Raw genomic sequence first — 25,534 nt, 5'->3', positions numbered from 1 at the left:
CGCTTTTAGTAGGCCGTGAGGTCGTTCAAAATCTCGATGGACGGCACAGCGGTGTTTACAGACCTTCTCTCAAGCGTATTCCCCTCAGGAAGCAGGGCGCCGCGTGGTGGGATGCTTGTATTCATTTTAACCGGTAGGTGTTCGACGGTGGGTTCCGACCATGCTCCTGCTTCCACGTAACGTAATCTAAACTGGCCGATTTGTTTCGAAGCAAAAGCTTCACTACGCTAGGTAAAACCAAGGTCACCGTGTCTGGAGATTGCACCTTCATTTGACCTTCAGATAAAGCAAAGAAAGGGAGAAGTACATAACTGCCCCCCTGAGACAGTGAACACCTTAGCCGTGCTTTAAGCTACGTGGCGGTAGTGACAGATGTGCGCTGCATGCGTTGGCATTGACAATATTGTGGCAGAAACGAGGCACTGAAGCCATAGGCCATCGGCGTTTACTGTGTTCACTGGCGTTGGCGTTGACAACGTTTTAGACAACGAAAATTTTACTGAAAGGAAGTGCGCATAACTGGCTCCCTGGCTCAGGGGACGCCTGAATCGCGCTTTGAAACACATGAGGTGGTGAAAGAGAAATTTCGGCTGCATGCGTTAGCGCTGACAACGTTGTGGCAGACACTCTGCATTGCAGCAAAAGGCCGCAGCGTTCATTGGGTTACGCGGGTTAACCGCCACCTGGTAGGCTGGCAGGGTGGGCGCTCTGCCTATCCAGTGTCCGGAACGCACTCAACGTTGCAGACGCCAATCCGCGTGTAGTTACCCCCTGCGCCACTCCCTAACCACTCCCTAACCAGGTACAGCAGTACTTAAACCGCAGCTAATTTTGTTTACAATAATGTCTGAGTGACCGCTTTTTGACTTGAGGTTATTTTTTGCACGTGGAGGTACAATAGTAGAATTGTGTCATGTTTTCTGCGTTTAATGATGCTATAGCTACTTCCGCGTGTGGTTCCCTGATTATTCATTCTTAACATCCACGCACTGCGGTCACCATGTCCGGCCTTCCCTATTTATTGCAGAAAGGGAATCGCGATTTAATCAGGAATTGAGAAATAACATGGATGGGCTGAGCGCTTCCCTTCTTGCAAGAAATGTCAAACTCATCCGAAGTTCTACCCTGCCTATGTGTCCACGGCGGTGAGAGCTCGTCAATTCACTGATGGGAGCTTTTTCTCTCATCTCCCCATTTCATTGCACAGATGAATAACCTTTCGGACTTGTATAGAAACACCAGTGAGATAGTTCTTCCCGCGCGTAAGTAAAGAAAGTTTTACCATGGATCCAATGATGACAACGTTCCTGCATGAACCGCCTTTTAGTTAGTTTTTTGTCCTGACCAGCCAATACACCTCTGTCAGTACAGTGACATCATAAAATGGCACAAAGGAGGCGGCACTGCTCACACGATGCGTGCGCTTGAAATGCGCCCTAATTATTCCCGCAAAAGAAAGTTAACGAAAGCTAATGTTAGAAACCCTCACCGAAAGCTGGAGCCCTCTCTTCAAAGGCACAATCGACCTACTCAAAAAGTTCATAGCATCGAACAGCGACTGAGGTGCAATGTGCACGTGATTTAAAACCTGACTTCGTAACGTATCTTTAAAACGTTCAACACCTGAGAATAGCGAGAAAAACGATATATGATGATTATGGTAATGTTCTGGCAACAACGACTACGTGTCAGACTTCTCAGGGAAAAGCAACACAGCCTTAGAGGTTTGCCTGGACCTTCACCTTTTTGCCAGCCATAGTCTTTCCCAAGCGAGCTTTTTTGGAGCAATTGTATGCCTTGTGTATCATAAGGTCCAGGCGAGCCTGTAAGTAGGTGCAGTCACGTCCATGGTAAAAAAAATTGGGCATCTTCTGGAAAAACCAAGAAGGGCTAAAAAGTGTGTAATGTATTTTTTATCTGAAAACAGTGCTCTGGAGACGATATGTGAACCAATAACCATCTTGAATATTTAAGCAGGCCATACCAATGAACCCAAGCCAGCGGTTCGCACCTGGGATGGTACAATAATATATTTTTGGGTTCATAACGACAGCATGAAAACCGTAAACATATAAGTAAGAAGCAAATACAGGCACGGGTGATCGCTGCACTCAAAACTGATTTATAGCACCAAGGCAAGGTGAAAGAAAGAAAGAGAGAAATAAAGAAAAACAAAAAGAAAGAAAGAAAGAAAGAGGAAATGAAAGGAAAAAAGAAAAAAGAAAGAAGGATAGATGGAAAGAAAGAGTGAAGAAAAGAAAGAAAATAAAGGAAGGAAAAAATGAAGCAAGAGAGAAGGAAAGAAAGGTAGAACAAAAATGACGCATGCCAACGACAAACACTGACAGGACACATCGTAAGGTACATGTTATCTACCTTCTGAGACCCGCGATGCATTTCAGTTCACGAATTTTTTGTAGGCTTTCAGAATAAGCTTGTATGAATACAAGAGAGAGAGAGAGAGATAACTTTTATTTTTCAGCTCAAGTCCGAGCCTTCTTAGTTGCCCGTTTGGTGGGCGCTATTTATCGGCGGTGGCAGAGTAGGGCCACGTGTCCCAAGGATGCGTCGGATGTGGGCGGCGAGGAGCGGCCAGAGGGTGGGCTGCAGAGAGGTTGGTGGAGCGGTCCATCGGGCCCACGTGAGGTGAAAGGGGGGAGGCAAGGTATGCGAGGAAGGTATGGTGGGAGAGTTAGTTGCGCGGGGGCATAACCAATATGTATGAATGTTGGAGGGATGCTCTCCGCACACGAGACAGGAGGGTTTGCCCGGTTTATGAAGGATATAGTGGGAATACAGTTCGCAGGGAAGGGAGTTAGTCTGAGCCTGTCGAATTAGAGTGGCGTCAGCACGGCAAAGGAAATGGGAGGGTGACGGAAGGGTTCGTCGCATGTGCCGCAAATTGCGAAGGTGTTCGCGGCGGTCCTGTCGGTGTGTAGCGCGGTCTGCCTTGGGATTATAATGGGCTGGCCAGGCAGTCGGAGGGCCCGGTGGTATTTTTTCACGGGCCAGAGCATGAGCAAGCTCATTCTCCGGTATACCTTGATGACCAGGAATCCATTCAAGACGGACATGGAGCGTAGGGTGGGCTGTTAGGTATTGCAGCAAAGTGTCTAGGATATGGGGAGGGAGTTTTTGAGATTCGAATGAGCGTATGGCAGCCTGAGAGTCTGCACGTATGGTGATGGTGGAGGACAGGTGGTCGTGAAGCGTAATCGCCTCTGCTATGGCCAGAGTTTCTGCGTCGGTTGAGGAGGGCACTCCTGTGTGGAGATGTGTGGAGGTGCTTCGAGGGCCGACTACTGCAGTAACTACTTGGTGCTCGAGGATATGGGCATCGGTATAGTAAGTGTCGTGGCCCAGTACGGGTAAATGGTTCGCCAGTGCTTCACGCCGCCCGGGATTTATCGTTGGAGACATGTGGCGTGGAATGGGTTTTACAGTAAGACGCGGGAGGCTTTTCCACGGGGGAGCAGATGGTTGAAGCGGGGGTAGTTGGGAAATGGTGTGTCCGAAAAGGCTGAGGAGGTCTCTGCCTTGCTCGGAGGTAGAGAGACGGTGTATCTGGGCTCGGTGGTGTGCTGCTGCGCGTTCTTCGAGGGAGTTGAAAATGGCGGCGTCTGCGATCAGAGCATTTGCGGCGTAGATGGGAACTCCCATGGCCAATCGAGTGAAGCGACGCAGAGAGGCTTCCAGTTTGCTTACTTGAGAGGATGTGAGGCGTTGATAGGGGTAGGCGTACATGACCCTCGAATAAACGAGTGCTTCTATAACTCGACGGAGTTCGTGTTCTCTGAGTCCATGCTTTTGACGAGATATACGGGACAGCATGTGGCGAATTTGGTTCAGCTGTTGCAGGAGTTGGCTAAGCCACACGTTGCACTTGCCATCTTGTTGAAAAGTGAAGCCAAGGATCTTGATGTGGCTCCGTCGGGGAATAGGGGTTTGCGCGATAGACAGTTGAATGAGTTCGCGGTAGGAAGAAGCGGTTTTTTGAGGAGCGTTAGAAACCACGATGTATTCCGACTTTTCGGCGGAACAACTCACACCTATGCGGCGTGCATGCTCCTGAACGACGTCGAGGCCTTGCTGCAAAGTGGATTCTAGTTCCCCGGCGTTTCCTGTGGTAGACCAGAGAGAGATATCATCCGCATATATAGCGTGGCGTAGGCCAGGAATTTCAGCGAGTTTTCGGGGCAGTTCTTTCATTGCCAAGTTGAAAAGCATAGGTGAAAGAATGGATCCCTGTGGTGTACCTGCGGTGAGGGGAAAGGGGGCGGAAGGTGTGCCGTCGGGGCCAATGATTCGGAGGGTCCTGTCTGTAAGAAAGTCTTTGATGTAGTTGAACATGCGGACCCCAGGGCGAGTGTCTGCCAGGTTGGTGAGAATTGCGGAGTGGGCGACATTATCAAAAGCCTTTTTGATATCCACGCCGGTCAAAACTCGAAGCTGTGCGCTGCTTGGGAAGGCGTACAAATCCTCATAGATTTGCCGTCCAATGTCTTGTGTGCATACGTGGGCGCGGAATCCGACCATAGTGGGAGCAAGACAGCGATTGGTATGCAGGTGCCATTCGAGGCGGGTAAGGGCCATCTTCTCCATCAGCTTCCCTAGGCAAGAAGTCATGGATATAGGTCGGAGGTTAGTGATGAGCGCAGAGGATTTCCTGGTTTCGGAATCATAATTACGTGTGCCTCTTTCCATGCAGCGGGAATTTTCCCGGAGCGCCAAACAGTATTAATAATCTGAATAAGTTCGTCTAGTTTTGAATCGGGGAGATTACGGAGTATACCATAGGTAATTTTATCTGGGCCGGGTGCTGTGTTTCGCTTAAGGGAGCGTAGAGCAGCCTGAAGTTCGGCGAATGTAAAGTCGGAATTCATTCCTTGTTCGTCTGCTTCTTCTTCGGTGTAAGGGTATGACGGGGAGCTGGCAGGAGAAGTAGAGGATGGGTAAAATTGATTTCGGATTTGCTCAACCAGCTCTTCTTGTGAGACGGAGAGGGCCAACTGTAGCTTTTGAAGTGTGTTACGAGGTTTACCCTGTCCAAGTAGGGTGCGCATAATGTGCCAGACTTTTGGAGTGTGGAGTCTCTCGACCATGTCATCACAGAGCTGAAGCCAGTTGTTCGTGGCTAGTTGGTCAGCGTATTCTTGGGCTGCTTGCGTTAGTTCAGCCACTTTTCTTTTCAATGCATGGCTAGATCTACAGTTGCGCCAAGCTTTTATGGCCCGGCGACGTTGTTTCCATAGCCCAAGTAGGTGTGTGTCAATGTATGGATAGTCGGGAGATCGGTGGATATGTTTGGTGTGTTGGGAGACGGTCTCCATAATGGCGCTACACCATTTTTCGGGGTTCTCGAGTGAGACTGATAAGGAGTCGAGGGCCGGCCGAGCCTTTGGCCAGTCTACGAGCATAGTGGGAGGTAGATGTGTTCCGGGTGGTCTGGAGGGTCGCTGGGACGTGAGCGTTATCTGAAGAATACAGTGATCACTCCCCATCGTGTCACCCGTATTACTCCAAGAAGCGCGGAGATCGCTGCGAATCCATGCGAGGTCGGGGTTTGTGTCGGATTGTGCTCCACATCCTAGACGTGTAGGCATGAACGTGTCATTCAGGAGGGTGAGGTGATGAATACTAGCGAAGCGGTCGAGTTTTCGTCCGGAGGCTGAAGTACGGTCGTATCCCCATGCAGGGTGTGGGCAGTTGAAGTCACCAAGAAGGACGAAAGTAGTAGGGACATTAGAGGCAGGAAGGGCCGTATGCAAAGGTGGGATGCTGGTTTTGGAGTCGGAGGGAGTCCAGTAGCAGTTTAAAATCGTGATACGATGACCCTGATAGGTGGAGTGTGTCAGGACATGCTCTTTCGTCCCGGAGTTGAGGTGGGATGTATCTTCCTGAATGGTGGGTATCGTGCGCCGTATGTATGTAACCGTCAAAATCGGCGGAGCAGGGGGCGTTTGATGTCCTTTTCTCTTCATGACTATACTTGGCTGAGTAAAATGGTCGTAACCTGGCAGAGAAAAGGCGCCGTGCGTTTCCTGCAGTGCGATGACGTCTGGGTTAACGCCAGTAATCCGCAAGTGTTGCAAGAGGGCATTTTTCTTGCGACGAAAACCGCGGCTGTTCCACTGCCAAATAATTAGAGGGTTTTGGGGTGGGGATGTGTGTAGCATGATATCACTCATCATGCCGGTCTTCCTCCATTGTGTCGAGGTTAGGCACTAGAGGGGCGCTTGCGCGCTTTCGAGGGGGAGCATTGGAGTCTGCGTCGGGAGAGGGTGGGGCAGAGGACGCGAGGGAGAGGAGATGGTGCTCTAGTTGCTCGACGCGAGCCGTCAGTTGTTGTAAGGCCAATAGGACGGGAGCAAGGGATTGCTGTATGAGAGCAATAGCGTTGTCGGTAGGGAGGGGTGAAAGTGGAGTAGGTGTGGAGGGACGTGAGTAAAACCGGTTTTGGAAGGACGGGGGAGGGGGTGCGATGGATGTGGGAGATGGACCGCTCACCTGGTGACTTGGTGGAGTCTGTGACTGCATCACGGAAGCTTGCGGTTTAGTAGAGGAGGTGGAGGTGCTGGTTGCCGCACCAGAAGTGGTGGACGGTGGCCGCTTGGCAGAGGGCTTGGTTCGAGATTGACTTCTTTGCGCGGTCTCGTGCCCCGGGCTATTGCTGCTGCTGCTGCAGGAGAGCTGAAGGACCTCGTAGCGGTTCGAGGTAGGCAGGGGCGGCCAGTTGGTCGCGTCGGCTTTAGGGGGTGGAGGGGCGGCGCGGGCGCGATGGCGTCGTTGGGCGCGGTGCCACTTTAGGACTGCAGCGTCAGCGTCTTTCCTTGCGGGGCATTCAGGATGAGACGGTGTGTGGTCGCCCTTGCAGTTCCAGCAGTGTGGTTCACATTCGTGTGGGATAGTCGTTGGGTCTTGGTCAGGAGGAAACGGTTGGCTGCAAATCGAGCACCGAACAAGGCTAGGCTTGTTAGGACAGACGTCGGCACGGTGTCCTATGGCGTGACAATGCGTGCATTGTTTGCTGTGCGGCTTTTGCGGGTAGACGCGGTACACTCCGCTGTAGAAGACGGCGTAGCGTGGTAGACGGGGCCCTTCGACGGTGAGCAGAAGTGTGTTGGTACGTCCGAGACGGCGGACGCTTAGGAGTCGGGTGCCGTCAACACGAAGGTTAGCGGCAAAGTCGTCTTCGGTAAAGTCCATGGTGATGCCGTGTATAACACCACGGGCGTTAAGGGGGTCGTTAGCTACGTACGAGGTGACTTCGTACTGTGTGTTGTTCAGTGAAACTTGCTTGAGTTGGAGCAGCTTGTCAGCAGCGGCTGGGCGGTGGGTATCGATGGCCAGGATGTTTTGCGAGGTGCGGAGTTTGATGTAGGTATTGTCACGTTCAGTCTTGGTTAGGCGGGCGGAATCCATGACGGACCGACAGAGCACAGGGAATAAAGTGTTGCCGAGGTTGAGGTGGTTCGCAAATTTCATGACGATCGTGGCTGCGGTGGCTTGCCGGGGCGCCGCGGGAGCACAGTGCTTGTGATTCAGCGCCTGGGCTGCTGACTGGCTAGGCGAGCTCCCCGCCGTTCCGGCTGCGAGCATGCTGGCGAGCGCGGGGGGCGTTGCCCCGGCGGTGCAGATGTAGGCTTGGCTTAGCGCGCCCGGCGTGGGCGGCCAGCCAGATGCTGATGTGCCAAAAAACGGCGCAGAACGCTTGGAATGTTGATTACCAGGCGTACAGGCGATGAAGTAGCGCTCCTGTAGACCGGTTGGTGGCGATCCGAGGTCAGGAACCTGGACGTAGACGTGATTTTGCTGGAGCTCGGTGTGCGCACAGCCGATCACGGTGGCGCTGGTCTATGAATACAAAGGTGAAAAATGAGAGATATCTTCTCAACAGCACTGAGAGTTTCAGGTTAGCACGATGTCCAATATATTGGACACCAGGAGGCTAGACGTATTTTTCCACCCAGTGGGCATGCCACAAATTACTTGAGATATAGCTGTGAAACTTGTCCGACTGAGTATGAAGGTTACCATGGAGTTGGCCGTATTCAATTTAGTTTGGACCGCAATTTTTATCATATTCGGTGGAAGTCAAGTTTTTTTTTTTTTTTTTTGGGGGGGGGGGCACCTAGATTTGGAGGTCACCATTGAGTTGGGCGTACTCAGGTTGGAAAGCAGTTTTTGTCAAATTCGGCTGAAGTCAAATTTCGGGGGGTCAATAGGCCAAATTTGGGGGATGGCCCACCTAAATTTTGAAATCACCATTGAGTTCGCAATACTTAAATTAGGTTGGACATCTATTTTGATGAAATTCGGACGAAGTGAAATTTTGAAGGCCCGGAGGGCCAAATCTCCGGGATGGCCCACATAAATTTGGAGGTCACCATTGAGGGACCGTCGTCATCGCTGGTTTCGTCCCTGCATTTATCCTCAAGTGTTACACTGAAGTTTGGATCGACAATAGTGTCCTCGTCGCTATCCGATAGGCCATTGTCCGACTTGTTGCCTTGTGCAATACATTGTGAAACTGCTTCGGCAGTGTCATCAGAAACGCGAGGCCTGCCAACTAGAAAAAAAAAAAAAGACATGATTTCGTCCCGAGCCAGCGGATGGGAATGCGGATCAGCTTAAGACCTCCATTTGAAAATATTTTGGGCGGTCGGTTTTTGTAGCTAAACAAGACTTAATTACTTCCCCTTTCCTTCTCTGCTTAATTGCTTAACGAGGGCCTCGGTTCTGGCAGCCTTGATGCCTTAGGAAGCATAAGAGGGTTCTCACACAGCTTCCACCCTCGCCGTTCGATGACGTTCTACGTCGCATCAGCGGTAACGCAGGACATGCTACGTCCGCCGTTTAAGAACGTGGGTGGCGCTGGTGAACACTCCCAAGGTTAGGTTATTTGTAAACATAAATACCCCGAAAGCAGAAGGTTTGACAGCCGTCGCCGTAGCTCAGTGGTAGAGCACCGGACGCGTAATTCGGAGGTCGTGGGTTCGGATCCCACCGGCGGCATGTGGTTGTTTTTTCTTCTGCTTTTCTAATCAATTAGCTTTAAGCGATAACATATTCAGTAATATTATAAATTTATCAACACCACAAAATAAATAAAAAAATTAAAGATCCCTTGTGCCCCTTGGTTTCTGTGGCTGTTGGCTTCTCTCTTAATTACTCATAGGTTGTTTAAATACGTGAAGTCTCTTAAGGGCTGAGTATATACATCTCGCACGTATATTTGGGCGCTTAAGACACACCACAGAATCTAAATCTTTTAAAATGTTGAAGATGTTTTGTAGCTGTGCTAGTCCGGCTATTTAATGCGCAGTGTTTTGTTATTCCCAGAATTATTCGTGTGTATACCGTAAAGGAACTTCAGTCGCAGTATTTTCCTGCGCACAGAGCGGGTTTTCCAACCCAGTCCTCTATGTATGGATTTATAGCTTTATGGGGTTTAATGTGCCAAAGCGACTGAGGCTACGATGGACACCCCAGTGGAGGGCTCCAGACAAATGTGACAGCCTCGGGTTCCTTGACGTGCACTGACAGCGCACAATACACGGGTCTCTAGCATTCCGCCTCCATCTAAATACGACCGCCGTGGCCGGGATCGAACCCGCGTCTTTCGGGTCAGCAGCCACTGAGCCACTGCGGCGGCAAGAAATATTAAAAGGGAAAAATAATTTTGCATAACAGCATTTTGCAAAATATCCTGGAAATGCGCGCGTTCCTTCACAACTTTACGTCTGGAGTGGCTTCTTTATTGCCTTGAAATGTCACCGAAATTGGTAGATTACTTAACGTCCACACATAACTATGCCCTATGCAAATAGAAAGGTCGAAATCTCTTGCTAGCTGGCGCCCACTGGCCTGCAAAATAAAAACATGCATTTGTTAGTGAATGTAAATGGAGCAAAGCTAGCGGCGTGAAATAAAAACAACACCTCAGTAATAATCGTAAGACTATTATTAGAATTAATCTCCTGCATCTGCAATCCTGAGCTAAAAATCGCCAATTAGCGATTGCTAAAAATTCAAAGAAAACCTACGGGCTTCATTTCTGGTATATGCTACAAAAGATATTGCAGCAAAGAAATTCTGCATCCTTGTGCCCATAGTTTGCTTAAAACCTTGACTGAAAATAGCATCAATGTATTACTATTTTTTACCAGCTAAATGATCAAGCAAGTTTTCGTAAAGAATACTCGACAATAGACCGTATTCACACTATCAATCAGGTGAAAGAGATATGCGCAGAATATGACCGACCTCTATATTTAGAGTTCACTGATTACGCGAAAGGTTTTGACTCAGTTGAAACGTCAGCAGTCATGTAAGCGTGGCGGCAGAATCAAGGTGTAGAAGAGCCTTATGGTAAAATGCTGGTAGATATATTATTACGGGGGTGTTAGCCCAGCAGCAGACGGGACAGGCCACAGTCAGAAGGCACACCGAGCTAAATCACTCCAATACAAACTGCCACGTAACAATATATAACCGTAACACCGTAACACCGTAACAATATATAACGACTCGACAGCTACCCAGTTACTTCATAAAGTTAGCAATAAAAATTCCAATAAGGAAGGGTGTCAGGCAGGCAGGCGTAATATCGCCAATGCTATTCACCGCCTGTTTACAGGAGGTATTCCGAGGCCAGGATTGGGAACAGTTGGGGGTGAGAGTTAATGGAGAACACCTAAGTAATCTGTGATTCGCTGGTGACATTGCCTTGATAAGTCACTCAGGAGATGAGCTGCAAAGCATGATCATTGAGTTGGACAGGCAGAGCAGAGCTGTAGGTCTTAAAATTAACATGCGGAAGACCAAAGTAATGTTCAACAGTCTAGCAAGGGAAGAGCAGTTCACAACTGGTAACGAGGTGGTGGAAGTGGTAAAGGAATACGTGTACTTTCAATTCTCCCTGCAATATATCAGTAGTACATGTACGCCATATCTCTTTGTAGGCTTTCTAAGATTTATGTTGGTCATTTATACTGTGAATTATGTAAATAACTATACGTCTTGTCTCTTTGGTGTCTGAGTTCACTTTTTTCCGAATTTCTTGCACTCCTGAAAATGCTCAGTATATTTTTCCTTCTGAAACTGCTTGAATAACTTGTTTCGTTTTCGAATGTCCTTATTATCATCATCATCAGCATCGTCATTATCTCCACCACCCTGATAATGCCCACAGCAGGGCAAAGGCCTATCCCATGTCTGTCCAATTAACCCTGCCCTCTGCCAGCTGCGGCCACGTATCCCCTGAAACATTTAATCTCATCCGCCCACCTAACTTTCTGCCGCATCCTGCTGCGGTTGCCTTCTCTTGGAATTCATTCGTTACCGTTAAGGACCAGCGGTTGTCTTGCCCTCGCAAGACAACCGCTCGTATAGTCCCGTAAATATCCAAGGTTTTCTCGCCATTTTGTGCATTTTTCAAACGAGAAACGGTTGGTCATAGAGATCGATAGTTATTCTGTAAAAACTAGTCAAACAAGAAGCCGAATTCTGTCAGTGATAGTCTCTGAGCAGTCAGGTTTCCCTAAGATGTATTTAAATCGGTTTGTAGTAGCCTAAATATTTTCCCTTATTTCAAACATTGGCGCCCATGTATCGTTAGACGCACGACAGTCCAGTATCGAAAACATTGGCAGACGATAAATTATATCGACAGTTGGACTACTAGAATAAAATTTTTCGTTTCTGTTCGCAAATCAAACTTCAGTTTGTGTTCCATAGATGGAGTGGTTCTTGTGGGAGAGCGAATGAGGCTGTCAAATCATTAGAATATAGCCGAATGCAATTCACATTGGATATAACTGGCACACAATATATTTATAAAAATATCTCCTGCTATTATCTCCTTGAATGGCGAGGTTGAAGCACAGGTAAGTTGGCCTTTCATTTGTTTAAGAAAACTCTGCACGCTTCCTGTCGGAGGCCTGTATAAAACAATAATCAATAAGTCATTATACCTGACAGTGAGCATTTCGCATTCATTCCTAGTCAGTGAGTGCTCAGGTAAAGAAATATACTGCAGACGATACTTCACGTAAACGAACACTCCCCCACCTCACCTCTTATACCGCTACAGTCCGAGGTTCCGACCACAAGCTTCGATCGATGAGTGGTTCCATGTCCACTGGAAACAAAGTAGATTAAATTTCATTGTTGATATGTTAAGATACAATTCTAGCTGTTCAGCCTTACTGCGCAAGCAGCATGCCTTTAGGTGAAGGACAGCCAGCGAGCTGTTGGTCACCTTAGTGTTACTTCTTAGGTCGTTAACTTTTCGCAGCGAATATGTCCTCCCATTCATGTCATTCATCTTGCATAAGGTGCCTACCTGTTCGTGATCTGTGTCTTCAGCATGATTCCTTCGTTATTTTGTTAACGTCATCCTCTATAGTTTTCCTGGTGGCAGTTTTACCATGCTTTTTCAGCGCAAGGATTTGCAGTAAATTTCCCAAGAAATCGTGTAGTCTCTATCTTTACAGACCAGGCTATTATTGTATGCTGTCGTGTTCTCAATGAATTGGATTTCATAAAAGCTTGAATTATTTTCAGTTTTTTTCTCTGGGTTTTGGTTATCCTTTTTTGTATGGATCTTAAGCGAAGGGAAGTAGCAGGAATCTGTTTCTTGCGTGCGGGAAACCTGTGTACGGCTACAACATCGATCTGGTTCAACTGCTCCAATCCCAGTGACACACCGACGTTATTTACAACAGAAAATAAATATTCCTTATCCTTTAGTGAAAATACATGCAGCTTCACGTTTGGCCTTTTTACTCGTTGCTCAAGATCATTTATCTTCTGCCCTAAGTGTTTGATTTTCTATGCGCGGTCTTGTTCGTCTATGGTCTGAATCCTGCTCTGAAGGTTCGCTCATTCTGTGTCCGGTTTATCTAGCCCACTTATGGCATCATCATATTTGTCTGATACCACCTTTACAGACTTTTAAATCTCGTGTGCTGCCTGTTTCATGCCCAATAAGCCATCTATTTTTGCTGCAAGCTGAATCAAAATTGCTAGTCTCGTTTATATTATCTAGTCGTTCCTTTACATAGCCGGTCACTTTATCTCCGTTTTTTTTGGCTCAACACTCTTCTGTACTTGAGTCAGGCATGGAGTGCATTTTCAATCGTATTTTGCATTATTGCCCGTCGGCTTGTAAGCCTTAGCTGGAACGTAGGCACACATTCTTCTATGGCAAGAGAACCAGCATCCACAGCAGTGCAGAACATTAGAAATGGCGGTGAATGATTTACTGCACGACTGAAAAAAAGTCCATAGTTTCGGTGCTCCTGTTAAACACAGACATGTCTTACAACCACGACACGGTACAAAGATGGAGGCGACACCGGTAGCGCATCTGACCCTTTGTAAGGTAAATGAGAATGCAAGTACACCAAGAATAAAAAAAAAACGAAAACACGAGCAGAACTGCAAAAACAGATCTGCCTGCCGCTTCTTCCGCGGTATACCGAGTGAAAGTTGCGATGGCGATTCCAGCCAGCAAGGATGCCTGAAGATCACGTGCTCTCTGTCATCTGCGCTTGGGCAACGCTGAAATTTGTCCCTTGATACGCTGTCCAATTATGCTCCAACATAAGCAGGCCTGTGTGGGAACAGTGTAGTTTACGCACAGTACACAGTACATCACCGCTTGGTTCGCAAGATTTGTTGCTCGCGAAGCACGCAGGCCAGGCAGTTGCACAAAGCGAGAAGATTTTTTGAAGCAGGACCGAACCAACAGGGCTGCACGCCGATGCTGCCCCAGGGTACTAAGGACACGGTTATGCTTTGCCACTAAACGGCTAAAAAAATGTAGGCATGCGATTGTTTCAAACTAACTAAGCGTAGTGCCCAAGGTGAGGATTCATAGATAGCAGACTCCAGCTGAGCCTCTCAGCATTCTGTCGCCCTCATAGCCTGCATCGATTTGGGAAGGTATAGCCCATAAAACCATTACAGCTATTCTAATTGTGCCGTCATGCATGGTCCATACGATGCATTGACTTTGTGTCTTATGCCACTGAATCTGAGTTGAGTTGATTCTACCTAGTTACCTATCTAGCAATCTATTTCAAACCATGAAATGCTTTTAACTCATGTTTTTGTAAACTACAGAAAATAGTGACGGAGAGCCGCGGCAAAGCGGAAGGCGAACATGAACTCAAACCATAAGCGAGCTATGCGAAATTTTCCGTTCGCTCGCTAGATGAACCGGCATTTCGGAAGCGGAAGCATGCCATGCGGGCCTTCGGAAGTACCGAGCAAAGGCGTCGCGAAACGTTCGCGCATTGCCGGCTCAGTGCGTTTGCAGAGCGGTCTCATCGCTCGAAACTGGCTGCGCTTGGAGGACGCACGTGCTGACAGGAGCTTGTGAAGATGTGGGCGCTCGCTTGGGACTAACCAAATAAAAGAGGCGGCACGTCCGTAAAAGGGTTCTGAGCGCTGCTAAACAATGAGTGCTGCATAAACATGTGATGTTCGAACAAATTCCCGGGTCAGCACCAGTTTCGCTCAACGCGTCGAGCCAGCGGGATATCGTACGGCAACCAAGGCCAACGTCTTTTCAGAAGAAGCCGTTCCAAAATGCGCCACATTTACCTGAAATGAATTGCATGCATGCACCTACTCTCGATTTAAAATAGACAAGTTTTTCGTGCACAAAGCACCATCACCGAAAGGGGCAAGTGGCACATTTGCCACGAAAGTGGGTCACAGAAATGATCGCAGGTAGTTAGCAAAAGTAAAGGACCCCTAAACAGACGGCCTCGTTTAAGCTTGAGAAGAACGTGTGAAAATATGCACGTATAACTTTCCCGGTCTGACAATTGTCTCACAAATAACAAAGAAAAGAAATAATGAAAAAAATTGCGGGGCAGACAGCCTGTCTATCTTTTGTCCTGGCCACAATTTTGAAGGAATGAGGTGTCGGACCTTAATGATTACACTATAGTATCACTGTCATCAATTGGCACTATACTGGCAGTGTTTAACCGTAGAAGTTTCTTCCGTTTCCAAAACAGTTTCCATCCAAGTAGGCTTTTAATGTGTGCTATGCTAAAACCAACACCATAGTTGTCACTCAGAGACTGAGCATCCCTGTTTCCCGTACTTTCCAAACATTTTTTTTTCAGCCGCCGCGGTGGCTCAGTGGTTATGGTTCTCGGCTGCTGACCCAAAAGACGCGGGTTCGATCCCGGCCGCGGCGCCTAGAATTTCTTTGGAGGAGAAATTCTAGAGGCCCGTGTGCTGTGCGATGTCAGTGCATGTTAAAGATCCCCAGGTGGTCGAAATTTCCGGAGCCCTCCACTACGGCGTCTCTGATAGCCTTAGTCGCTTTGGGACGTTAAACCCCATAAACCAACCAATATTTTTTCAGGTAGGCGTTTTTTGGTCTCTAATTCAGCATTCAGCAAGTGCGAAAATAGGCCACACATTTTTTCTTACACAAGACATACCCATAAATGTGAATGACTAAGTTTGGAAGCTTAAATCGTTTAAATTTATTACCATTACAGGGTTGTTAAATGAGCCGCTAAAGTAAATGAGCCGCTAAAGCTTTTTTGTGACACTGATAAGACGAGAAATATATGCCCGAGTATTCAAAGGCATAGATATCATGAAAGATATTGCCTCTTTGACATCATCACCCCAATGAGTAATTACTCCCTTATTACTCACTCACCCCAATTTAGTTTTCATCGCAATTACATTACTTTCCGTACATAAACGTCCTGGGGACGTTTGCCACCAACTCAAGCACACTGGAAACAATTTTTGCCAATCACCGTGCCTGTTCCCTCCTTTGACGGAGCGGCATATGCTATATACAGTAAGGAAGAGTGTGATTGCACTGGGGTGTTCGAATTACCCGCATGAGGGCATTTGGTCGTGACGTCACGGCATTGTCGATTAGACCTTTTACGGCCGCGTCGCCAACACGAGTGTTTCTATGACACGGGGCCTTTCACACCACCGCGTTAATTAAAGTCCCTGCAGTTGCGATACCAGCTGGACATGGTGATCTTCGCCGTAACGCGCTACATTTGATCATGGAGCACATTACCCCCTGAAGTATTCCGGCCACCGCGGTGGCTAAGCAGTTATGATGCTCGGCTGCTGACTTGAAATACACGGATCCGATTCCAGCCGCGGTGGTCGCATTTCGATGGAGGCGAAATGATAGAGGCTTGAGTGTTGTGCGATGTCAATGCACGTTGAAGGACCGCAGGTGGTCAAAATTATTCGGAGCCCTCCACAACGGCGCCCCTCATATCCTGAATTGCTTTGGAACGTTAAACCCCGCAAAAGAAGCCTGCAGTATTTAGGCTAATAGAACGCAATTGCCATTTATCTTTCTCTTCAGCATGGATTTAGAAAACATCTTCGAGTCACTGACCGGCACTAGAACTGGCAACTCACCAACATTACAGCAATAATAGTTAACTAGTAACTCATTTAGTCTTTATTGACTTAATCTGTATAACACCAATGCGCGAAAATTCACAGCTTGCACCAAACTACGCCATATGCTCATTTGTACATAGAGAATGTTTTGAACTTGTGATTTCAAAGTATTCCTTGTAGCCTGTGCTTCTTGATGGAAATTTATGGCATGACTCTTGAAAAAATGTATTGCAGCAATTAATGATTACACTTTATTAGGACTGCCATCCCGCCTGCATTGTGGCCAAACGTTTAAGACGCTCCTTTTCAGAAAATTTTTTTTGAATTTCTAGCCTTGTTGCGGAAAGGTTGTGTGTGCCAAAATGTACTCTCGGGACAAAAGTCTCCAGGACATGAAAAGCGATATTGGAGCGTAGGTGTCCCGTATTTCGATAGTCCCCTGATTTCATACCACATATTAAAACTCGCTGATCCTAGAGTGATTCCTACAGACGTCGTCTAGCACTACCTGTTAATAACGAAGTTATAGTCTTCGGTTGACGCTCTTGCGTCCTGGAGAGTTCCGTCCATAACAGTACGCATCTCTTGAGGAATATGCCAGGTAGTTATTTTTTTAACGTTTCCAGGGTTTTATTTCAAAACAATGAGAGATACATCGGTACGTTCTGTGCATATAGAAATTTGCAGAAATGCTGACATTATGTACGTGATAACTCTCAGTTAATAAACGGCATATTAACTAAAATGATCTTGTCACTTTCTATTTATGCTTTCGAAATACGCTTTTGAAACTTCGTTGAGTTGGCTTTCCCGCTTTGGATCTTGATAGTATAGAGTTGCTAGTCGTTATAGTACAGCAGATGGAAACGAAGGTACTGAATTTAGTGATGTGCGTTGAAGTTCGCGTGATATTGGCAGTAATACCACTGGCAGCAACTCAGTTATATAAATTAGAAACGCAAGAAAGACAACTCAGGGAGATTTCAAAACAGTATATTGGACGCTCGATATTTCCAACCACAAGGCCGATTATAAAATTTAACAACGTCGCTTGCCTTTGATAAAGCAGTATAGCCTTACGCCCTCAAATAAAAATGTGAAAAGTATATTAGACAATTTATTTAATTAGTCTTCCAATAAGTAATATATATCACGCACATAATGTCACCATTGCTGTTCATTCCACCTGCACTGAGCACACCGACGTATCTCACGCGGTTTTTGAAATTAACTTTTTTATACATGCAATAAAATCGCCCTATGAATGAAATTACTTTTGTTGTAGAAGTTGCACTTTCTTAATATACATATGTAGCAGAAGATGTTACATATTCATTAGGTAAGCAGATATGACGGCTGCTGAACGATGCATCTGAAACAGATGAGGGACGGGTGAAGCCTCGATGTACTGCCAAAAGGACGCACTATGACTGGGACAAGAGCTTTTCAAAGAAACTGCACCCCCCCCCCCCCCCCCCCTACAACGACTTATGCGTTCAAACCCTCTCCTTCCCAACGTACCACTTCAGTCTTTTATTCCCAGATGTAGGGCAAGTATAATCGTCACTAAGGGTCACCAAAACATCCGAGATATAGACAAGCAGAGACGCAGATGCGCGTATATTTCAGGGAAGTAAACGGCTCTCCCCTCACCCCCCTTCCTCCCCCCAACTAGCTAGTCTCAGAGTTTGGTATCTGGGACTTGTTATGGGACTTGTGAGGGAACACGACGGACAGACAACACGACACAGACAAGCGCTTCTCTCCCTTTCTCTGTCTCTTTTTTGAGGTTTTATCTTTTTTCAGAGCGCCCTTCCATCATGAAAATCAAATGAGCCTGCACGGGCCTGACCGAAAGCCGGGCCGGGCTGATCATTATAAATCGATAACGGGCCGCGGTCAGGTCCGGACCGAAGTGGCGGTGAGTAAGGCCGGGCCGGGTCTATATACCGGCCTGTGCCGACCTCTAGCACTGAATATAACGCTATGCTTTGCAAATTTGTTGGAATGTAAAACCAGCGCTCTGCCGGTTAAACGTTTTGGTGCTATTTTACAGCGTTTAACCAGTGCCTGCCGCCGTGGCGCAGTAGCTAGCGCGCTCGGCTACTGAGCCGGAGTACCCGGGTTCGAACACGACCCCAGCGGCCCTGGTTCGGCGGACGAGAAGCGCAGGGGCGCCCGTGTGCTGTTCCGGAGCCCTGCAGCACGGCACTTTTTTCTTCTTTCACTCCAACCTTACTTCCTTCCCTTACGTTACAGTTCAGGTGTCCTGAAAGAATTGAGACAGCTACTGCGCCATTTTCTTTCATCAAAAACCAACAATTTAAACAGCGTCATTTTCTCGCCCTCTATTCACAGCCTCCATATTCCTGTATTTTTGGCTCATAAGAGGCGTGGGCCCAAGATGGTTTAGCCGTCATTCGAAATTTTCTAATTTTCTAATTTCTAATTGGACCGGCAGTTTTAAGAAGCTAGAAGTGGCGGCGGTAGATATTGCTCATGTGCTTTACTTATTTCTCATTTCTATAAACAAAGATAGCAATCATGGTGAATACAAGGGGGGGTACTGCGCACAAAAAGACAAGGACAAGAAGATAACACAGAGTACGCTCTTAAAGATAGCAAACTGAGATGAAATGTTTGTCTGCATGCCGCAAGGCCAGAGTTGCTCCTGTGGGCACAGCTCGTGAGCTGTTACAACGTTCGCCAGTTCCGAACAAGAGAAATATCCCGAAAAAGCTTGAAGTGTTCACGTGGTGCCGACCCTCGAATGCGCAGGACTACCCTTTAATGTCTGTCTCAATCACAGATTGGCTCGGTGCAAGAAAACCAGAGACTTGAAGTTAAATATAATCATGCGTAGTCATGGCAGGTCCTTTCATTGTTTCCTTGCATTGTTGGCACTCTTTCATGGCCATCTCATTCTGCTGAGCCATGCTGAGGAAAGGAATGCCTCCTCGCTCTCGTGGCCTCCCCATGTTGGATGCGCTGCTCGCATCATTCGATGCCGACCGTGTAGTCCCGAGATGAATCTTCAGTCCGTGCACTCATATAGAGCGCTTGCATTATGTTTGGCCAGGCCGCATGATAAAAGAGTTGCGAGAGCAGAGGAGGACAAGTGTTCGGTTTCCTCATGTGAACGGGGCTCTAGTGAACTGCTTCTGAGCCATATGACAGTGCCGTATGGGACAGTACCAGCGGCGCCGACAACCACTCATACGGCGAAAATAGGAACTGGCACTCGCGACCTGCTAAATTTTAAAGCCAAATCGTTTTATGGGCCGTTGAGAGGAAAAAAGGGCGCCCTGCGTCCGATGGCATTGGTTTAGTGCGATGTGATGCACAAGAGAGAAGCATAAGAGCAGTATTCATTAACAGTGCATGGGTAATGAGTGAGTGACTAGTGAGTGATAATTAGTGGCTGCCAATTTCTTAAGTATACTTGGTGAATAAAAACATCCATAATGCCAAAAATGCACTGAATGTAAATGAAATTGTTACTACTTGAGTTGGAGGGGTCAAAGTTGTGACCCCTAATTAGTGGATAAAGCGGCTAAAAATGCTTCGTAATCAAGGACCAAATGGTAATACGTAATTATTTAAGAGTATTTAGAGAATTAAATATCCAAAAAGCCCCGAATATGATCAAGCGAACAGTACATGAGCTGGGTGTAGTAAAGGGCTAAACAGTGTCACCTAATTACCGGACTCTAATTAGTGAGAAATAATTAGTGAATAAAACGCCTAAAAATGCTCGGAATAAAATCAACTGAACGGTACTTGATCTGGAGATAGTAAAGGAGTCAACGGCTACCGCTGTTTAGTCACCCTTCGTTAGTAAAAAATAATTAGTGAATGAACTTACCAAAAATACTCGAAATAGTCACGTGAATTTCATCACATGATCAGAAGAGTTGTACGGGATAATGGCGTCAGAGAAAGGTCACGTGAATGTTAAGTGGTCCGCAACATCCCGTGGGGCGAAGGCAAATGCCAAGTAACGATAAGGGTGAGTTTGTCGCTCGCTTCTCCTCCAATCGGTGTTCACGTGAAAGTAGTGAGAATGGCGAAGTCGTCCGCACGCTTCTTACTGCAGTTAAATGCACAGCAGCCCGGCATAACGCGAGCGCACACCACAGAAAACAATGCGCCCTACCTCCACTGCGCCCAGGGTAGGCGAAAAATGACGCAAACTAAAAAGAAAATCACAAGCATAAACATAAACTGAGCGCGTTTCTATGGCAACGGCAAGAAGACCAATCGGCGTGAAGCGATAGTTCACGAGCAGCCAATGGCTGCGGCGCGGGAGTGCAGAGACGAGGAGGAAGTGAGGACGATGCGAGCAGGTTGCGCGGCGGCGGCGAAGTTCTAAGAGTGGCGGTACTTTGAAATTATCAGGGGACTTTAGAATACATCAACTCCTCGATGAAGAAACGGTGTAAGCTCAATATTACTAAGCTATTGAAAGCAGTACACATTACTTTTTCTGACATCGAGCTTGCACCGTTTGCATTTAGAGGTGTTGATAAAACCGGCCTCACCCTGCAATCTTTATTAGATTGCTTGTCTTTTTTAGCTCACGGACTAGGTCGTTTTTTTAATGGCGAAGTTTCTGACAGAGCTGGACAGTTTCTTCTTTGAGCGTTTGGATACTCTTCGGAGCATGCTAGCGAGTATTTGCTTTCTTATTTCAGATCTAGTCCATATTGAAGCATTTTCGTAAACACATTGGACTTGTCAGAAAGTGCTAACAATGAATTAGAATCAATACTGTTCCAAGACAGGACCTGTGAAAAGGTCCGATTGGAAGCCGTTGCGTGCTTCAAAGTCCTTAATGTCGTTCCGCATAGAACGTCACTGATCTGCAGTGACAAGCGTTTATTTATCATTATCTTTTTCATTAACAAGAAGAGAGACGTCGCCATCAGTGGCATCGAGGTCTTTACAATGGACATTAAAGGTGGAAAATATTGTTTCGGGATCATGCAATTCAAAACTGCGCCATACAATCACAGTCCAGGGAGTAAAACGATGGCTTCTTTGTAGTTAGGTAGAGAAAAGATCATTTTAATTTTCGGTCCTTCCACAGTTAACAAAGTGAAGTGCAGGTTAATGAGTATAGAGTCGGAATTTTGACAGCATACAATGTGTGTTTTAAAACTTTTCAAACGGGTTTGAGCATGTAGTCATCAAATGTTTTCTATAGTAAAATTAGCTGGGTAAATCAACGTTTAAAAGATTTTGTTTGAAATACCTGTTTTGAAAGCTGTAGCTGCCGCTGTGGCTCCGGGGCTACGGTGCAAATAAATGTTTAAAAGATGTTTGAAATACCTGTTTTTAAAGGTACAGCTAACGCCGTGGCTCAGTGGCTATGGTGCTTGGCTGCAGACCAGAAATGCACGAGTTCGATTTTTTCCGTGCGGGCGCATTTTGAGTTTCTTCAATTTTTGTATTTTTCAATACGCTGATGATACGCTCTTAGTTCTTAGACACAAGGACTATAATATACCATTACCTTTTATTCAACAGGATAGAGACCTATAGAATTGTTCAACAATAACTTATGTTAACAATAAAAATACCAAATTAGCATTTTTTTTCACAATTATGTAAAGGGAATTCTTAATGATGTGTCAATTCCTTTGCACAAACCGAATTGTGCTCATTCAAAATGTCAATCAATCATGCCGGTGTCCACGGTCAAACACTTAGGAGTATTCTTCGATTCCGACATGTCTTGGAATACCCATTTGTCTTTTGGTTCTCAGCTCCGGAAAGTTGCGTGTTTGCTGCACTATTTTAAGACACCATGCCCTATGTGTGTACGCAAGCAAATAGCATACGCCCTAGCCTACTTTATGTTACGTTATGGTATTTGCTGCTTTTATTTTTGCTCTGCCTATTGGCGAAGGAAGGCCAACAGCATATTGAAGTCCACCCTTAAATTAGTATTACGTGGTAGTTCACGAGATGAAGATAGTAGCGTTTTTGAACTTTTACTTATGCCTTACTTTTCTCATCTTCGAAACTGTAGTTTTTAACACATCTGGACAAATTATTTGTGTACACCATATGTTCCTGTTAAATTTCTGCGATGTCGCGATCGTTTTCTCGTGACAAGAGTGCAAACCCGTTATGCGAGCGCCTTCGAAAACATTAGTTATGTTCCTTCTGTTCTTACCCGGTTACCCGAAGAAATATTTTCTGCTAATTCGAAAAGATAGTGAAAGCTTCCCTTGCGAAATTACGTTCCTAGTTCCAGTATTCTGTATTTATGCTACGTTTCCACATGTTTTTGTTTTCTCTCCTTTTGTGTGTATTTTTGCGTCCGATATTTTCGAATCCATGTTTTCTTCTCACTTCCTTTTTTTCTTTATTTCTTTTTTTTGGCAACTTGCCTGTTAGGAGCATGACTCATAAGCTGTCTGCTGCTGAGCACTGCCACTCAAGCCCTCTAAGGCTTTGGCAGGCCCGTATTTGAGCTGAAAGAAAAAATAAAAACTTTATTATTATTATTGATACAGTCAGAATGCTACAGGCTTGTCTGCTGTGCGATGTCAGTGCGCGTTAAAGAACCCCAGGTGGCCGACATTATCCGGAACAGTCCACTACGGTGCCCTGATAGCCTGAGTCGCTTCAGGACCTTAAGCACCATAATACTATGAAATCCTCCTTTTTAAAGCAGCGTTTTTAGGTGCATTTGAACTATGCAAGAAGCTTCTTGCTACAGATTACTCCCATTATTTTGGGCGCTTCGTGAGCAAGCTTTTATTCTAAAACAGAAAACTGCTCAAACAAAGGCCTATTCCCGCCTTGAGTAAAGCGTACCAGTTTGTTAACGATACCAGCAGAACTCAGAAATACTCACTGATACTCGTGATAATATTTCACTCCGAACCCTCCCCTTTTTCGCTCCCATTATCTTGTAGACCATAAAAAAACCCTTTTTTTTCCCTGACTTCTTTTCAAGGTGATCCACTACACTTGTCTAGGACAGTGCTCAGAGCAAGTAGCTGTGTTTAGTGAACTTAGACGCGCTCACTCGCGTATCGCAGATATCATATTGAGATAAGAGAAGTACGTGTGGTTTTTCTCACAAAATGCGACGTTACACGTTATTAACGCGAGCGCCTAGCCGTACTATGTCGGACGCGCATATAGCGAAGCATATAATCCCAGAAGCGCGGGAAATATCACGGCAGCTCGTGTATTCAGTGTAGTTGCGTGCAATCGATCTTCGTTGAGCTAAATCCACGGTTGTAAAGGGCTCTTTCAACAGCAGGATCAAGCTTTCGGACAACACAGCGTGCCAAAAAAAAAAAAAACTTCACGCCAGATGGAAGGACGAGACCTCCATTGGCGCTGTTATCGGTCGGCGCACATGAAAACGCCTTCAATCTTTTCGCACATGCGCGAAAGCCTAGGCAAAGTTTCGTGGGTGAAGATCTAATAGCTATTTTTCACAATTCGATCTTGCTGTCGGGGCATTAAACGAATACACCTTTCAACGAGCCAACAACAAACATGAAGTGAACATAATGTTTCCAGTTTATACACGTAAAAGTCGCGGGAGAATATTTTGTATGTTATTATTACAGGCGAGGTTGTGGGCAGTCTTTCAGAGATGGCAAAGTTTTACAACTCGCAGCTCGCGATAACCAAACGCGGAATCCCGTCTTGTTCACTCGCAGACACCATTCATGACGAGCACGCACTCGCCGCCTTCGCACATTTGCTTTAACGCCTGCGTCTCCCACAACGCTCCAAATTGTGAATGTACCGCGTACCGTGAAAGTGCGATACTCTACTTATGGCATTTCGAAAACGCTTAAACTTCCCGATGGCAAAACACTTGAAGGCGCATGGAGTTCGCTTAGACGAAAGAAGGCATACTAATTTTTTATCCCAAAGATAAAGGCTTATGAAGCAATGCTGTGTCTATATTTAAGATGCTCCTTATATTTTTATTTGTTTCCTTGTCCCTCTAAACTAATTTAAACTGAATTAGGACACTTCCAGCGCACCCTTACTATATGCTTGTTCTCCTGTCCTTAGCGGCATCCCGGATTGAAGCTGTTGTGTGAAATCAACGTTGATTTTCATGAACACCTATCGTTGAGCCTGAGGTGGAATAAGGAATTATAGCGTGAAAGTAGCATGTGAAGGAATTTGCAACCTTGTATGCAGAAACAAAGACTTTTTTATTAAATAACAGCCAAAAAATGGGCACTAGCGCTTCTATTGTGAAACGTTAGAGCTTTTACGAGGAAATTATCACTCTTCATGGAGTATTTACCCAACCGTGCGTGACAGCCACCAGTGCGTTTGGGCAAGTTTTTCATGTTAGCCTAGTATCGGTACACAATTAAGTGCAAAGCATTTCTTTGTATTCTCCCCTTTCTTCAACACTTATAAATGTTTTCCTAGTATTTCTCATACTTTTAGTTTTTCGCTACCTGAAAATAATCGTCGCCGATCATTTACAGCCACGTGATCTGCCGCAAAAATTACTTTCGCGTGAACCTCCATCTAAAATGTTTAGAAGTAGCGCCAGCCAGCTCCCTTACAATGATTTAACCCTGTTTTGGACTATCTGAGAAAAGATTTTTGTCGTATTATTTAGGTGCATGGTCAGAGTCATTCAGTACTTTTACTGGTCATGAATCTTCCCCGCAAGTTTGGTATAGGCCCGTAGGTGCCGCTAGGAGCTCCCCTGCCTGTGTAAGGGTGTCTGAGCGGGGCTAGCGTTGGCCCTCTATTTCAAACGTAGGAGCCGAAAACACGATTCCATGTACTTGCGACTGTTGAGAGGATCTTTCGAGTGAGATTACGTGCAAGGCATTAGTGGGGAACAACGAGTTTAATGCAACATGGCGGAAAAATTGAAACTTGGAAAAAAGAAGTTTAGCGACCACTAACGATTGTTGTTTCTGCAGTGCGAAATAATGGCGGCGTGAAAGGATGATCCTTCAGGCTTTCTTTGCAGCACATTGTCAAGATTTTGGCGCTCCTTCGCACGTGATTACAGACAGAGGGACGGCGTTTACAGCGCAACTAATCGACCACATCTTTCGGCTGAGCTGCACAACACACCGCAAGACCACGGCCTACCATC

The sequence above is a fragment of the Amblyomma mixtum genome, chromosome 3 (genome assembly GCF_055824585.1).
Source record: "Amblyomma mixtum isolate Tamu chromosome 3, ASM5582458v1, whole genome shotgun sequence".
Lineage (NCBI taxonomy): Eukaryota > Metazoa > Arthropoda > Arachnida > Ixodida > Ixodidae > Amblyomma > Amblyomma mixtum.
This window is presented reverse-complemented; position numbering follows the sequence as displayed.